The sequence below is a fragment of the Aedes aegypti genome, chromosome 3 (genome assembly GCF_002204515.2).
Source record: "Aedes aegypti strain LVP_AGWG chromosome 3, AaegL5.0 Primary Assembly, whole genome shotgun sequence".
NCBI classification, from domain to species: domain Eukaryota; kingdom Metazoa; phylum Arthropoda; class Insecta; order Diptera; family Culicidae; genus Aedes; species Aedes aegypti.
Window position 1 is genome coordinate 195,686,478 of NC_035109.1, and position 17,863 is coordinate 195,704,340.

Sequence of the window (17,863 nt, forward strand, 5' to 3'; positions counted from 1 at the left end):
TTTTCGCTTTCACTATCAATAATGATAAATGATTTATTGAACGTGAATATATCTCAACCTCGATTCATTCAGAAGTAAGCACCTCTTCCAAGTGAGCCATTGGCTAAATGTGTTTCGAAATAGGTACCGTTCCATAATTTCATCTTATTATATATTTCTGTGTTGAGCAATCAAATTATAACGCCACATTAAGCGCAAGCTCCTCGGCTACGCTTCAACTTGCAACAGTGTGAGTATGTGAGCGCCTCAACAGCAGTGATTCTCAATCTTCGGACGGGTGGCAAATGAAGCTGTGTTGAACATGTGCGTAATCCTTACAACGTGTTTTTTGTGGTTTTCACACTTCAGCCTAATTAGTTTAAATTGTGTGTCATATGAATTATTGATTACACTAGGCAACACTGATTCAGACTTTGGCCATTTTGAATGAATTCAATAGATTTTAGCAGTGTGCCTAACACCTGGAAAACTTAAAATTCGCAGTGAATTTTGACCACAACCAGATAAATTATTGTGAAGCAATATGGTAACGGTCGTATTTTGCACCCTTTAATGATTTTGTGTTTTTTTTTGTCTCAATTTATTTTTCGCACAGTGTAGCCACGTCAATGAACATGCCAAAATGTAGAGAAACAAGTCCATGACATAAAAGTGGTCATTATAGTCCAGAATGCGTCGAAAATAATGCAATTGTGATGCTATGTTTGTCATTAGGGACTGTTTATTAATTATTTTTTGAATTTTTGAAACTCCAAACTCCTCCTCTTCCCATGGTAAGACTTTCTGTATGAAAATAAAAAATAAATTGCATGGCGCGTAAAAAATCTCAAACCCCCTCCGCCCATAGTCCCTTATGTAATCAATGGATGGCCCTTTATTTTGGACACCTCAATTGCCCATTGCACGGTGAAGTGATAAGAAAATCGCTTTTCTTCACTCTTTCGGGGAATCTGAAAACAACGGTGCCAGTACCTGTCAAAGTTTACATTCGGAAAACAAAAAAAAAAACGCTTCAATCTCTGTGTGTGACGTGTTGCCTATTGAATTTATTAAATTTAGTTAATTTCAGTCAAAATAAAGATAATTGTCTATGCACAAATGGTTAATGTAAGAGTATAACAGACTTATCTATCCAAATGACATCCGAACATAGTTGGTATTGGCTCGGAAAGTCCAAAATATATAGGCGTCTATATTATATTGGCTACACTGTTAGGGCGCTTCAAAATATCGTTTTTGCTTCACACTGCTTATCCGATTCTAATTCAGATTCTGAGTGTCCTCCCAAAATATGAGCTTGTTAGAGTTAAAACTGAGACTGCACAAGACCTCTAAAGTTTGTATAGAAATTACTATGGAAAAAGCAAACAATTCATTCAAACGGTCTTATTGTTTGTTCATGTGCTCGTTACAATTGGTATTGAGCTGATACTGTTAGACACGCTTGACAGAAACTTCTATGCGATGCAAAAATTATCAATCAAAAATCAATCAAATCAAAGTTTTCAACACAGATCCTCAAACGATTCGAGTTAAAGTGCAAAAAATTGCGAGGCTTTTTTTCTGGGACGCTTTCTCTCTTGTTGGTGAGCATAGACCTTTACTCAAACATTAGAAGCACTCTTAAGTATCCCGCCCGAACAAAACAGCCCTCGCGGAGTTGTGCTCTTCCTCGCTCATTTTTCGTCGCCTCTTTGCTCAGTACTTTTTCACTCCCTTGCAAAAAGGCAAAGGCTGCACGCTGCTCTAGAGTAATATTTCACCAAGCTTGCTGTTAGATATATTCATCAGCTACTACTTTGCGAAGACCGTAGTGAAATCTGGATTAGAATCGGATAAGCGATGTGGAGTAAAAACGATATTTTGATCCACCTTATTACCCTATGTGTCCATTAAATGAGTACCCACGGGGCGTTTCAGAGTTTCAGGGAGCTAACAATTTTGAAATCATTACGCTGCCCATAAAAGTAAGAAGTATTTTGAAACTTTCCGTTACCTACGTCTTAACAATAATTCAAAACAATCAATTACACTGCAGAACACGTTTTTGTCTCAAGTGCCGAAATACCGCTATTGACTTAGAGTGCGCTCCGGAATCCCAAGCAAACGGTTTCGTTTTTTCACCGCACGGAGTAAATGTTTGTTCATTTTTCGCATTTTGCTGGGCTGTGTGAAGTGCTTCGTGGAAGCCCAAGCATTCGTGATTTTGTTTTGTGCCATCAGAGCGATGTTTTGGCATGAAAAGCAAAAGTGTTATTTTTCTCGAGCCTCCAGAGTGATTTCTTTCTCAGTTAGTCTGTATGCGTTAAGTGAAGCTGAAAGTGGATTGTGGCTGCTCAATCAAGGATGAAGGATCAACTGGTGAGCTCGTTTCATGCTTTTATTTCAAATCTGTAAAATATGTATGACTACATATTAATTTTGTCATGCTTTTATTTCAAATCTGTAAAATATGTATGGCTGCATATTAAATCGTTACAACGGTGGGATGTAAATATGATTTTTCAACAAACTATGAATAGTTCGTCACTGTGTCATACACTCTGAAACATAAATTATTTATTGTTTCGCATTTTTTTTTTCAAATTACTTTTATTTTTGCAATTGAAAACAAAACTTTGAATGGTTCGACACTATAAGGGTAGATCTGCAAAAGGTTCTTTTCATTCAACAAACTTTGAATGGTTCGCCACTGTGAATGCCGGTATAAGAGTGTTCTGTGATGGCCATGATAACACATGCTTTCGTCCTGACAGCTGTAGGAATGTTGCGTTTAGCTATTTGTTCTAATTTTGAATGGCTCGTTACTTTAAGTGTCGACATTACTTTCTTCTACATAATTTTTGTATACCGTAAAATGGGGTGTTAAGGGATGAAAAAAAAATCAACTCAAATTTCAAGCAACTTTCAGTATGTCAATAATTGAACAAAAGACAGCCCTACCATGCCCAGATAGCCGTAGCGGTAAACGCGCAGCTATTCAGCAAGACCGGGCTGAGGGTCGTGGGTTCGAATCCCACCGGTCGAGGATCTTTTCGGGTTGGAAATTTTCTCGACCTCCCAGGGCATAGAGTATCTTCGTACCTGCCACACGATATACGCATGCAAAAATGGTCATTGGCATAGTAAGCTCTCAGTTAATAACTGTGGAAGTGCTCATAAGAACACTAAGCTGAGAAGCATGCTCTGTCCCAGTGGGGACGTAACGCCAGAAAGAAGAAGGAAGAACAGCCCTACCATTCTCTCGTCGTGTATATCAGAAGTCAAATACAATGAGCAGTTGACAGATTTCTGAGATAATCATGAATATGTGCGATTTTTGGCGGAATTGCAAAATGGGGTGTTAAGGAATCTGAGTTTCGTGAATAAAACCATATTTTACCAACAACAAAACAAAATATTTTTGGTCAAATAAGTTCCATGTTTTCATTCAATTTTATAGGTTATGTTCAACCTTAATTAGATACATCAATATTATTGAACTTGGAACTCCTCCAAGCGCAAACCATTTTATTTTAACTGCTAAATCTTTCATAGTTTTTAATCCAATTTGCCAATCCTATATGAGAACTATCAATACATCGTAAAATTATCTTGAAATGAATTTTGTACACATGACTCTGTGTTTGCACGGCCGTGCAAATAAAGTTTCCATGCATTTTTTTCGCCAAAACCTTATTTTTGCATGAAACGTCGAGACATGGTGTTACTTTTTTTGCACGGTTTTTGAAATTTTGAACTGAAATCATTTTTTGCACGGTACGCATCTTCCGTGCAAAATCAAAATTGGGTGTACTTATGTACAACAGGATCATAGCCTATATTTTTGCAGTTTACGAATCCTAGAAGCTCTGCAGAGCAACTTCGTGAAAAACCTATCATATAAGTATAATTTCAACAAGCTTTTAGTTTAATTGGGGAAATGGCCAATTTGCCCTGTAAATAAAGCACTATACTAAACAACGTATTTGCATGCAACACCCAGTAACATAGTCGGAAAAATACTGAAGAAAAGTATTCCAGTATGGAGCGGAAATTTAACGCACACTTTATAGCACAATGGGTTTAGTGCCCGTCGAGGCCGCACAGTTTCTCAAAAAGAGCTTAATAATGACAAAATACTATTATTGTATACCACACCATAGGATTACAACTTAACGGATCAATGGCTTCAAAACCATTCCTAAGAAAAAAGAATCATTCATGTTTCCAAACCTTTTACCAGTGTGATTGAACAGGTGTTGTAACGGTATCGAGAGAAATCCTATATTCACTTTGATACGTTGTTATCAAGATTTTCTTATCAGTTTTATCGATTGTCGAGATTAGACATTTTTGGTGATATTTAAAATAGACCCCTCAACTTTTACAAACCCATTAAAAAAATTTACTTCACGGAACAAGCCAAAAGTATGTTGGAATATATTACGGCATAAATCGAATGAGTTTAGCATTTTGTAAAAAGTAGAAAAGATAATCCCTTAACACCCCTCTTATTTAAAAAAAGAGACTTTTTCCATAAAAATGATCAAAAGTCAAAATCTAGAAGAAATTTTCAAAATTTTTTGACTGCGTTATGATCTTAATTAAATATACAGTCACCCCACGCAGTTGAATCACCCACAATTTATGAATCAGCTGATTTCAAAAGACAAAATTATTATCAAACTTGTCACAAAACATCACAGAATTATTTTTACTGATAAGAAGTTATGTGTAAAAATAATTCTGTGATATTTGTGACAAGTTTGATAATAATTTTGTCTTTTGAAATCAGCTGATTCATAAATTGTGGGTGATTCAACTGCGTGGGGTCACTGTACCTACCTTCTAAGTTACTCACATGTTTTTCTTAATATTGTTTCATAGTTTTGTAGTTAAATGTATTTAGCCTATAAAATTCGAACAAAAATGTTTTGAAGGGTTTTCAATATCTAGATTCCACAATACTTTATTTCAATAGACATCCCCTATCACATAATGCAGCTCACAATCCTCCGAACAAATCAAGCATTTCAGATAACTGATATATCGATTGTAGACGTTTTTGTGACTTGTCAAACTTAATTGAGAAGTTCAATCCCTTAAAACCCCACGAGTCCTTAACACCCCATTTTACGGCATCAATTGAAATTATTAAATTTAAAGGCATGTTTGTATCTCACAAATAATTGTTTATTATGGTCTAACCGCTTATCAAAGTGAATCTTCTGACCCAACGATCCTTCACATTAACAAAAATCCATCTCAGTAACCTCTGTTGAAATGCAGAGGTACACACGGTCTCCAAATTGCAAAGGTTACACACTAACATTCCTTCCTCCAATCCCACCTGACTGCAAGATCGTGGCCGGTGCCGTTATTGACCCTGTATAAATAGAGACACTGAATTATGCACACTGAAGAAAATTATGGCCAATCCCAGCCGAACTTCTACTTGATCTTCACTGACTTCGGTCAAGCAACCATTGATATGTGTAGTCAGTGTTGTGAAAAACTCATTGAGATTTTTCATGCGTGAGTTGTCGAACACGCAACTCAGCAGTCAAAAAATCATGGAAGAGTTGGCTCACCGTTTTGACTCATTGTCTCGTATTTCCACAGTTTACTCACACACGGCAATAATTTCTTGTTAGTCTGGTAAAATTATAGTAATCCTTTCTAACGTAAACAACAACATTCGGGTTTCACAAGTTTTTGCCGGGTTTTGCGACTGAATCATCGAGTGAGAAAGAGTTAACTGTATATGCAGTGTTGTGGAACAAAAAAGTTAAATTTACATGAAAATTTACCCATTTTTCAGGCTAAAATCTGCTGAACCCATTGGTAATGGTCAGTGTTTAAAAAAGTTTTGATTTTGTCGCCTAGTGTTAAATACAGTCACCCCACAGTTATGGATCAACTAAGGATCATTTATCAGAATAATATAGAGTAAAGTGGGGCAAGAGTTTCTTTTTAAGATTTCGATTCAAAACAAAACTTATAAATGTCATGGTGGCTCGAATGCTATTCAAGTAAGAGACTTTCACTCCAATTATCATAGAAACCGATTGAGATTTGGAAAAGTTATGGCTATTTGTTGTTTTTCGACGTGAATATTGTAATTTTTGGTCAAACTTCCGTTGCATGGAAGATAAAATCTTTTTCAATATTTTATGTAAAGGCGTTTCTAGGCCAAATCATAAGGATGCTTTGAGGTGTATTAGTTTTTGCATAAATGCTTGGAAACAATTTTTAGCCCATAGTGGGGCAAAAGTTCGAACCAGCGGGGCAAAAGTTCGACCCATGTATAAACTCACGGAAAAATTTGCAAACTGCCTAAAATCCACATATTATCTTCAAATTTATCAAAATTTGTCTGATCGTGCGAAAAATGTCACCAAAATTTTACATTTCCACTTAGTTTTGCGAAAAACTGCTATTTTTGAGTATATTACAATTAACCCTGTTTTGGGCAATTTTTTGATGAAAATTTAGTGTGTATTTTTCGGCAAACTTAAGTTTACGGCTGGTGTAAAGTATGCCTGTCATAAAAGTATCCATATTTTGTGTTTTAGCCAGCGAACTTTTGCAAAAGTTTGTTTAAGACAATCAATTTTGAAACTGTTATAACTAAAAATGGGTAAATATTTTGACACAAGTTTGTTCAGCAAAATGATAGCCAATATGTTGAAGGTTCACTGTATGGTATTTGTTTTGTTTCAACTGCTATTGTTTTCCTGGAAACTTTGATTATACCACTAAGGTCGCTTCACTTTGCCCCACCTTACTCTATGATTAAAAGTTAAGGTGACGCTGTACAAAACAATATTATCTCTCTGATACTACAGAATATAGTTGTTGTCAAGAATACACCAGAATATAGTTATTTTCAAGAATGATCCATACTTCCTGGCTTCATATGGACAAAAAAAATATGCTTGAGCTGCGATGCTGTACAGATTTATGGTTAACGTAGGTAAAATGTGTTCTGCGTAATTTCTACTCTGTTTAATGTGATATTCTCCGTTTAATCCAGCTCTGATCTATATCTGTGTGCTACCCATAATTAAGGGACGACCGTACAATAACAAAACATACCAACTCACTTGCCGACTATTTTCAATTTTTATCAGGTGTACATACTTGCATAATCCTTTGCAAAAAATAAGGTTTGTTCATTGCTTGAAAATTTGAATTGAACTACTTTATAACTTAATACTTTCAAGTTTTTTTTTATAACTTAATAATTTTGAACTGAATATTCAATAATTGAATATTAAGTTCAAAAGTATTGAACACTGAAATTAGTATTTAGGAAATGCTGCGTCACCCGAGGAGGAATAAATAACTTGCAATAATCTACCCATACCATATTTTGGTATCATACCAAAATTAGGTATTGTCCAGTAGTCAATACCACATTTTGGTATTATAATGGTATTGTAATTTTTTTTAAACAATTTAAAATACTTCATTTTGGTATTCGATAGCTATTGAGGACTGCTAGAGGTATTGAACTACTATTGAAAAATTTTACTTTTATATGAAAATCCATCATGTATTATTATGGTATTTCAATACCTGATCTAGTTATCAGTTTGGTGTTAGTAGAATATGCATGAGATATTATATGAGGTATTTTATTTCTTATGCAGGGCTCATTCATACCTCATTCAGGTTATAAGTATTAGAAATTATCTGGTATGGAATACCTTAGTTTGGTATTCAGTAGCACTTTCCTTCTGCTCGGGTATCGACGCGTTTTGTTTCCAAGGAAACGGTTAAAACAACGAACGGTTGTCTATGTGAATGACGTTTCAAGCATTTTTTGGCATAGAACGGTTATGATGAAGATATACGTCATATGACATCATATTTTCAAGAGCATGGGGGTAACGAACCAGATACAACGCTAATCGAATATCTGCCGACAACAGGTGATCATTCAATTAACGGTTCATTTATGTATCCAAAAGATTAGCGCTTTCGGAGTCTTATTGATCGATTTTATTTCGCAAAAAGTGGTTTGTGCCGTAGGCGTGTTCACCACCGTTTTTTATAGTATTAGTTGTTGACCTGAGTTAGGAAATTCAGCTTGTATTTTGTGGCATGCTGCATCCCATTACGTCTGTCTCGACGCAATGGTTATGCGTGAACAAATAGCGACGATGGTTGCGTTGTTCGACTTCGAAGAAGAGCTCGGTCAAGGATTTTTCAAGGTTTGATTTTTATGTTTTGTTTGTCACATCACGGGTACAGTGTGCCTGACCATTGGGCGAAATGTTCAAAGACCATAAAGTCAAAATTGGTTCGCGTGGAGGGCAATTTTCCTATTCAAAATGTTTTGACTTTTCGTTTCGCCTTTCTTTGTTTCTCTTAGATCTTTTGTCGTTTCAACCCTTTATCTCTCCATATTTTGTCTTTCCAATCTTCTGTGCTTTCAACGAAGTCTTTCGATTTTTTGTCATAGTGTAGGAGATTGAAGTAGGCAATATAATCATTAGGGAGGTCATAGTAGGCTTTTAAGGATCATTTCGATGTATGACAGTTATTAATCCTCGAGACGCCAAATAAATAAGATCGATTTATCAGAAGCTCTCTGTATTTTGTACTTCAATTCAGAAGTGGGATCATGATTCTACGCGACATCCCAAGACGAAGAGCTGGTGCTGACAATTTTTCAAATAACGAGGGCGAATCGAATGAAAACACAGAATATAGAAACCAAGCCAGAAACATGAACGTTAGTGGAGCAGGAGACGGAACGCGACCCGAAACCAGTTCAATGGTTGTTGGAGAACGCGGAGATGTAACGGTTGGTGTTAGAAGCGACATGGAACAGAATGAAGCTAGGAACAATACTGGATTGCAGCAGATCGAGGGGACGGGGATTCAAAACACCTTTCAAATGTTCTTACACCCTGAGGACGTTCGTAGCCTGATTCCTGAATTCGTTCCTGGGAAGATTGCTGTGGAAAAATGGTTAAGAAAAATCGACAATTTGGAGAACGTTTATAACTGGGAAGAACGGATGGCTCTTCACTACGCAACAATGCGGTTGGGTACGGTACCTAAGATTTGGTTTGAAGGCGTTGATGAAGTCGTGTGCGGTTGGAATGATTTCAAGCAAAGAATAGCAAAAGCATTTCCATCAAGAATCGACGAAGTGGATATCCATAGTGCTCTCAACAGACGGTTCAAGCATGCAGATGAAACTTATGAAAACTTTGTGTATGACATCGTGGCCAAAGCAAGAATGGTAGACCTTACGGATGGAGCTATAATCAAATACGTCATCATTGAGATTGAAGTAGGCAATATAATCATTAGGGAGGTCATAGTAGGCTTTTAAGGATCATTTCGATGTATGACAGTTATTAATCCTCGAGACGCCAAATAAATAAGATCGATTTATCAGAAGCTCTCTGTATTTTGTACTTCAATAGATTTGTGCAAGTGAGGTAAAATTTCGAATTTTAGCTTTTTATCTCACCAAAATTGTTATTGTTATTGCATTTTGCTGCGATAATTTTGTGATGATAATCTAACTGACTAGAAAGTCCTTGAGATGAACTAGATGCATAGGGGGAGATCCCCCAGTGCCGGACAGCACCCAATACCGGACAAAGTCGAAACATTGAGAAATCATGGTCCAATCAAGATGGTGTATTAGTAGAAAAGAAAGCTATTGTGTAGACTAATGTTTGCGTAGAATAACACATCCTTGAAATATGCATCCCTTTTGAAAAAAAGGAGAAAAGTTTGAAAATCTTTAAAAAATTGACGTATCTTCTTAATTTTGAGCCTATTTAGTAATTATTTTGAATATGAAAAAAATACTTTGGATCCCGCAAGCATGATCGAACACAATCCTAATTTGATAGTATGAATGTATTTTGTACCATAATTGAAGTAAATATGGACAAATTACAATTTTGGTTAAGCACCTCCTGTCCCTCAGTTTCGGACAGCTTGATTTGTTATATGATATCTTTGCAATTATTGCATCAGTGTCTCAAAACACTTTCATTTTTCATGGGTTCCGTCGACCATGGTATCAAACATGCAATAAAATTAAGAAGAATGAACATTCATAACAACATCGTAAAATGTGCTATTTTTCATCATATATGAAAGAGGTTTTTGATAGGCATCTTGCAAACTAAGAAAAACTCAAATTATTTTTGTAAATGTTGCAATTGCATTGAATTGGTAATTATAAACGATTTCTATAGTGTACACATTCAATGATGTTCAAATTTACAGAATTCGAGATCGTGTCCGGTATTGGGTGCCACCTTTCAAGATCGATCAATTTAGTACTAAAATACATCATCAAAACTCAATGTCAAAATTCATATTTAAATTTTCAAATTTATTTTTTTACACTATAAAAATGATAATATTTATCATAAATGGGTAACACGAGCCCATCAAATCAATATTTTTCGAATTATGTATTTAGTGGCTTAAGTGTCCGGTACTGGGGGATCTTCCCCCACTAAAAAAAGAGCTGCATGTTCAAATTGGTTTACCCGGGTTGTACGTAGTTTTTTACGTTTTCTGAGGTTACGTAAAAAATAAACCAGAATCCAAAATTCCAAAGTTGTTGGTGCTCCTTAAAACTATATGTAAAACACAAATGAAGTTATTAGTAAAACCAATTTTGAATCACCCCTTTGCAAATTTTACTATTTTAGCTCTGTCATTATGTGAATCGAAGTGTCAGTGTGCTACATATTTAAATCTTTTTCAATTATGCATAATATCAATAATAAGATATTGAAGCGTAATAAAATTGTGTCCTATTTAGAAAAATTAGCTTGCTAGAGAAAATAAACTAACCTTTTCTTGGGGTTTATTCTACGAGTAGATTAAGATGATAGATCCAGGTCACGTATATCGAGGTGACAATATATTGCTTCGCGACTAAAAATGGGTGAACCAACGTGCAAAGTACGATTTTTGACCAACTTCGCCGCGTCGCGAGTCGCTTAGCTATAGTGCGCATCTATGCCCTCCGCCGTGTGCATCATGCGCACTATTGAGAATCGAGTTGGTCAAAAATCAAATTTCGCACGTTGGTAAACCCATTTTTCAACGCGAAGCAGTGTACTAAAGTGACTCGCCGTGTTAGTCAAACGGGGACTCACATTATTCGTGACGAGTATTGTCACTACGCCACACGAGTCCGAGTTTTCTCACTTCACTTCACTCATATAATAAGCTCAAAGTTACTGGCTGGATAAAGAGAAAATACTTATTCTCCTACTATTTATGAAAGATATTCTTGACATAAATCATGACCGAATGCTCTAGAAAACAATTCTAGATACATTAACGAAATGATCCCTGCAAGAAAAATAAACAAAATCCAAATAGAAATATCTTGTCGATTTTATATGGAATCCGGGGATGTTTTCCTTAACTAATCTCTGGATGAATCGATGAAGTTACGCGAAACATCATAAGCGAAATTGCTGTGTGAAATCTTGGAGAAACTCCAAAAGAATTCTATGTAAATCGCTGAAAAAGATCCCTTGAATTATCAAGACAGAATTTCAAAAAGAATTCGTGGAAGAATCCTTATTTAGAATCCTAGTAGTGTAAATCCAAGAGCTTTTAGAAATTCCTTCAGATATTCCAAATTCCGTGATTTCCATCATAAATTCCACGAAAGAGAGCTTAAGGATTTCTTACTGTGATTACTCCAGAGATTCCTTCAAAAATATCAGAGGTAATATGTAAAGCAAGGGCGCGTTCACTACTCTGGCAACAAAGTACAATGCACACACATTGATGTAAAGTGGCAACTGATTCCTGTTTTGCTCAAAATGACCCAGGTTTAACCTTTCAGTTGTCGCGCGAATGTTTGTAACTCGAGTAGTCGCGCGTTGTACTTTTTACAGCACCCTTGGTTTTCGATGTTCAACATGAAATATATCGTGATCTAGTTTAAATATAGAAATATCATCTTCGGCAAAATTGTTAAGGAGATCAAAGGCTGACATGAGATGGCGCTAGTGTGCATGAAAGTTTTGCTTTGTAAATATCTCTGATGCCTGACCACTTAGAAAGATGGCGTCTTCAGCAGAGTTGTTCAGTAGCTCAAAGGCTATCATTGTACGAGCTAGTTGATTCAAAATTGTACCACCAGGCGGCGCTAGTGAGCATGAAAGTTTCGTTTTGCAGATATCTCAGAAGCCTGGCCACTTAGAAAGATGACGTCTAGTGGGCATGAAAATTTTGTTTTGCGGATATCTCAGTATCCTGACCACTTAGAAAGATGACGTCTTTGGCAAAGTTGTTCAGTAGCTCAAAGGCTATCATTGTTCGAGCTATTCAATTCAAAATGTTGCCACCAAGTGACGCCAGCGAGCATGAAAGATTTGTTTTACGAAAGCTTCATGCTCACTAGCGCAGCCTGGTGTCGAAATCTCGATTTTCATGGTTTAAAATGATAGCCCTTGAGGTATTGAACAACTTTGCCGAAGACACCAACATTCTCAATAAACAAGCTCCTGAGATATCTGCACAACAGAAGTAAAAGTTTCATGCTAACTAGTGCCACCTAGCGGTCGAATTCCGAATTAAATTAGGTACCATCAGATAGCGCTCTACCTCCAGAACAGCTGAACTGAAGACCCCAAGTTTCGAAGTTATCTGGATTTTGAGATATACCGTTTTCAAATGGCGGTCTGCTTGAACCGTATATAGTGCGTTCATTATTATGCGACTTCTATGTACATTTTTTATTTTACCGCATTATAAAGGGTCATACTGTAAGCAAAAACTGTCGAGTATTGTGTTTGACGATTCTTGAGGCATACATATTGGTTTAGTGTCAATAGATATCTTTGTTGCAAAATTATAGCATATAAATCACAACTGTTGTTCAAAGTACAAGAGCGCGACAGCCTGAAGGTTAACAGTTCAATAAAGTATTTTTGGCTTCACCTCGCCACTATTTACATTAAGGAATACAATTAAGGACCCCCTTCTTCTTTTTCTTATGTCTGGCATTACGTCTCAATTGATAATTTTTGCATGTGTTTATCGTATGGGGCAGGTACAAAGATACTCTATGCCCTGGGAAGTCGAGAAAATTTCCTTTATTAATAGGTCCTCGATCGGTGAGATACGAACCCACGACCCTCAGCTTAGTCTTGCTGAATAGCTGCGCGTTTACCGTTATGGCCCAGAGTTCTCCCGCTTGTCTTCAATAGCACTATCTCTTCATACATACCTCTTGAAATTCTTCCACCAATTTTCCCGGGGATATGTCCAGAAAATTATCAAGTGTATTCTCAAGAGATGCTTGAAGGAATCCCTCTTCAATTTCCTCCAGGAAACCCTTTAGAAGTCCAACGCTGACAGCTTTAGTGATTTCACAGCGATTATTCCGAAAGTCCCCAGGATTTCCTAAATAATGGGGACTATGCACCTGAAAAGAAAAGTAATCGCCTACCTAGATGCGCGGGAACTTCTTGCAAGAAATGTTCAAGAATAGTAGTTTACGCAACAGGTTGCAGAATGATGATTTTTACAGCACGTGTCGTACATTTCTCCAACGAGGCTTGTCGAGTTGGTTAATTACGACGAGTTCTGTAAAAATCAAATTCTGCAACAAGTTGCTTACAAAATTTCCTTGCAATTTCGTAGAAGGGTATTAGAAATCATATCAGGATATTTTAAGAGGCGAATGAACCCTTCTGGTTTAAAACCTCTCTAATAAACGCAAAAGAAAAAAAATATCAGGATACAATCACCATTATTATGCCATTATTTCTGGAAATTGGCGGTTGCTTATTAAACAATAGGTGGTTGCGTAATGAAAAAAACGTTGCGTAATGATTATTACGACATAGCATACTTCAGTGCAGGAAAGTACGCCGTTTCATGACGTATTAGTATGATGAAAAAACAGCCTATTACGATGAGAAATTACAGACATTTTGAGCAAATGTCTGAACTAATTTCAGATTCAATTTCTGGAGAAAGTCATGAAAAACACATAGAGTAATGTCTGGCGTAATGATAAAAGAAATTCCTTAAGAAATTCTTAGAAAATATGGATTAACTCTATGAGAAATCCTTATAGAAAATCTTACAGTAGTTCTTGACTCCTGTTTGGTTTCCTTTTTCAGGCATGTGATCTTTAAAATTTCTTATTTTTGAACGTTTCAGTTGCTACTAGTCATGAATTGTTTTTTTTTATTAAGTTTAAGTACGGTCTCCGGTCTCATTTGATGAGTAAAACAAAAAAGCGTATATACTTTCATCAACCTTAGCTGATGGAGTTGAATTTACACTTTTTTTTTGTTTTTTTTTACATCGAAAGTAAAATTGGTATAACATCTTATTATTCTAGGAATGAGTTAAAAATAATAAAGATGAACCTACTCGAACTAAAACAAAAACCAAAATACATGCAATCAATGGTGAACAGTTGTTCAAAACGTGCTTTTCGGTTATAGATTACGAAAAAAGATGTTTTGATAAAAAAGCATATTGCGAAATTACGTCAGGGCTACTGTGACTGTATCATCAGCTTGGACAGTACTTCAACAATTCGATAACTTATCGAACACATTCTTATCAGCTTTCTATCTACTTATTCTTCCGGTAATTTGGTACTATGTGATAATTGCCAAGACATATGTCTCTCGTTATCTTTAGCACTTCAAACACTGCAAATCCCAGGTAGGAAACGCGAACGAATCCAATAATCCCATAGGAGAGTTACCCTTCTGTATGTGCAAAAAAAAAATGGTACTTTGTTTGGTCTTATTAATCATTGGTGCAAGGGTTTTTTTACAGAGATTTTTTTTATGTATTTGAATGACACAATATGGTGTCCCATAAAAAGCATTGTCCGAAAAGTCATGGTACTAAACCCTAGGGCGAAAGTTATGCTTATTTATGTCAGTTTTATAGAACCATTCAACTCTGTTAATAAACGTCTAGAGCAGGCCTGCCCAACCTTTTTGGCTCTTTTTCGACATAAATGGTTGGTGCTTTCGCAAGAATAGACTGATATGAACAAAATTAGTCTCAAATGCAAGCTTGACAGTATATCTGTCTAATCCATGCTGAAAATTTTAAGTTTATATGAAACTCTTCGCTAGCGATGTAAGCAAAGGTAAAAATCAATCCATTTTTTGAACTTAATTACATCGGTAGCAAAGAGGTTGATATAAATTAAAAATTTGCAGCATGGATTAGACAAATATACTACCAAGCATTCATTTGAGACTAATTTTGTTCAAATCGGTCTATTCTTGCGAACGCACTAACCATTTATGTCGAAAAAGAGCCAAAAAGGTTGGGCAGGCCTGGTCTAGAGGTTCTTTTGCCAGATAGATTTATGAAAAATGGTATTTTTTTTTATGAAAATCAGCATAATTTGATATATTGTGCAGATGTTTCCAAGGCCTACCAGTTTTCTAACTTTTTATTAGCAGGGTTGCTGTATGAACAAATATTCGCATAAAATCGAAAAAAAAGCCAGTAGCACTATTTTTACGTCATCTGAAAGCTTCTATCTTGGTTTTGTGAAATAAATATGGAGACTATGAAAACTAATATTTTTGTATTGAATATCGCTTGTGCCACTATAGGATCATATGTGCCTATAGTAGCATTATTACTTTTCTTCTTCTGTAGCTAGTGCTACAGCTTCACGGCGTTGGCAAAACCCCAATTAAAATCGTATTTTTACAAAACTTTTATATTTTTCGTTGAAAGAAGGGGTCAAAAGCTTTCGACCGGTGTAAAAAAGGTCTCCATTCATCTTTTTTTTTTGTTTAACACTTCAGTCGTCGCGCTGTTGTATTTTGTACAACACTGGTGGAAAAACCTCGCTTGTCGTACACAGCATTAGCGTGGTGGATTTGACGGTGACAAACCGCGCGACGACTGAAAGGTTAATAAAAAAAATAGTTTCTCTCAGTAGTGCTACTATAGGAACAATAGGTCTACTGTAGGTGCAAGGGAGCTTAAATTTTAATCAAAACTATTTATTTCAATCATTTTTTGAGCAACATCGAGCTGTGAATCAATGGTTCTTAGATAAATAGCTCCTGACCTTCATGTCAAAAATATTTTGCGATGATTCTCAGCAAAACGCCCTGTACGCTAGTACGACTATAGGGGACTGTATACTAAAGGTACATCGGACTATCAAATTTGAAGCAACATTTTCTCTAGTCAATAACTGGTTTTAAATGATTATCGTTTTACCAAAAGATATCGAATACGTTGCATGAAATTATTAATTTCAATTTGTTCATGAACGTAACGGACTTATAGTCTTTTAAACATATTTTTGCAATTCCGTACTATATGAGCCTACTTTTCATCTGAGAAATGAACAATATAATGGCCTACTTTTCCTACCAGATGAAACAGTGCTGAAAAGTTCTACTTTTCAGTACCGTTAATGGTGCTGAAAAGTAGCACTTTTCAGCACTGTTTTGGTGTCGTCAACTATTGAATAAATCTTATCACACGTCTCTTCTCTAATTGCTCTGAATTATTAAAAACTCATTCAGCTAGTTTCTTATTCCACATCTATTGGGCGAACCAAATCAGACTCAGGAGAGCTATTCTAAATAAGATTCGGATCGTCTAGCGGACGTAGAAGATGTAGTAAAGTTGGCAAGTCAAGCTCACAAAAAATCCATATCTCCCTACGGCGGCTCGTGCGGGCCTCATCTGCCAACTGTGGGTTAAATATGGCTGAAAATTGCATGTGAATTCGGCGTCTTACCTGTTCCGAGTGTAGCTCAAATGCCGGCTGCTTGGGTACGTCAGGAGTTAATCATCAATATTAACCTCCTTTTCCCGAGCAGCCTAGATAGCCGCGTAGTGTCGGTAGCGGTTGTTTCAACTGGCTAAGAATTAACACTACGGATTACCTGTTCCGGTGGTAAAAGTCCACCTAACAGGTGACCCCTAATTCATGGTGTGATGCCGTTGGGTAGTGGACGCTTGCTGTATGAGGTACCAGTTTAATTAATATTATTTTGGTGTCATCCTTCAATTGCCCTTCAGGCAATGAGTTCTAAAAAATGTATTACCACCGTGTTAACGGGTGAAGAAAATTGAAGTGTCTCTGACCCGTCTAAATAGAAATATAGTGAAAGCAATATTTCTAGTTTGTGAAGCGCAACTTCGTCATTTAGTGCAATAGTTAATTTCTACCTCACACGTAGAAAGTGCGGCACCTTACTTGTATATGAGAACATCTCATCTTCCATATAGTGTTCTCACTTATAAGGGTAGTTAGCTTGACCTGAGTTATCTTCAATGTGCTAGTGTAACTCATTTCTTTCGGGCTCTGTTATAGCCGTGTGTAAAAACTACAGCCCGATAGCGCAATATAGTTCTGTACGCAGCTGGCTGTGATGGGACAACTGAAGTACAAAACTATGCGCTCAACAATAGCTGTGATGTTAAAGTCACCAAAATAGCTTTGGTGAGCGAATTTGACGGATAGCGCCGACAATTTTTGTCGCATAGGATTCATCGAATGTAGCGCGGTTGTTGCACCATGGCCAGATTCATTTCCCGAGCGCATGCACGGAAAGAAATAACAATTGTGATTTAAAAAAAACAGTAGCGGAAAATCAACTGATGATCATTGTCGTTCTACTATTATCAAACATTTTTGTAACATTGTTTAAGTCGGCTAGGAGAAGCAGTTTGCCTAGGCTACTTCTGCTAAACGTGTTGTGCTATATGCACTGGTCCCTTCCCGAAGAAATACCGTAAGGTGGTTCCGGGGAGATGAGGGTCTGAGTCCAAGGGTCATGTCGATGCACTGTTCACCACTTGAGTAATTCTAAATGAATTGCTCATGCACAGTGCATAGGCTGGT

General features: G+C 36.5%; 1 protein-coding gene across 1 annotated transcript in view; it reads left to right on the forward strand.

Moving 5' to 3' along the window:
• Positions 1 to 17,863, forward strand: part of LOC5569013 (putative fatty acyl-CoA reductase CG5065) — a 66,646-nt gene that overhangs the window by 748 nt on the left and 48,035 nt on the right. The window lies entirely within an intron of this gene.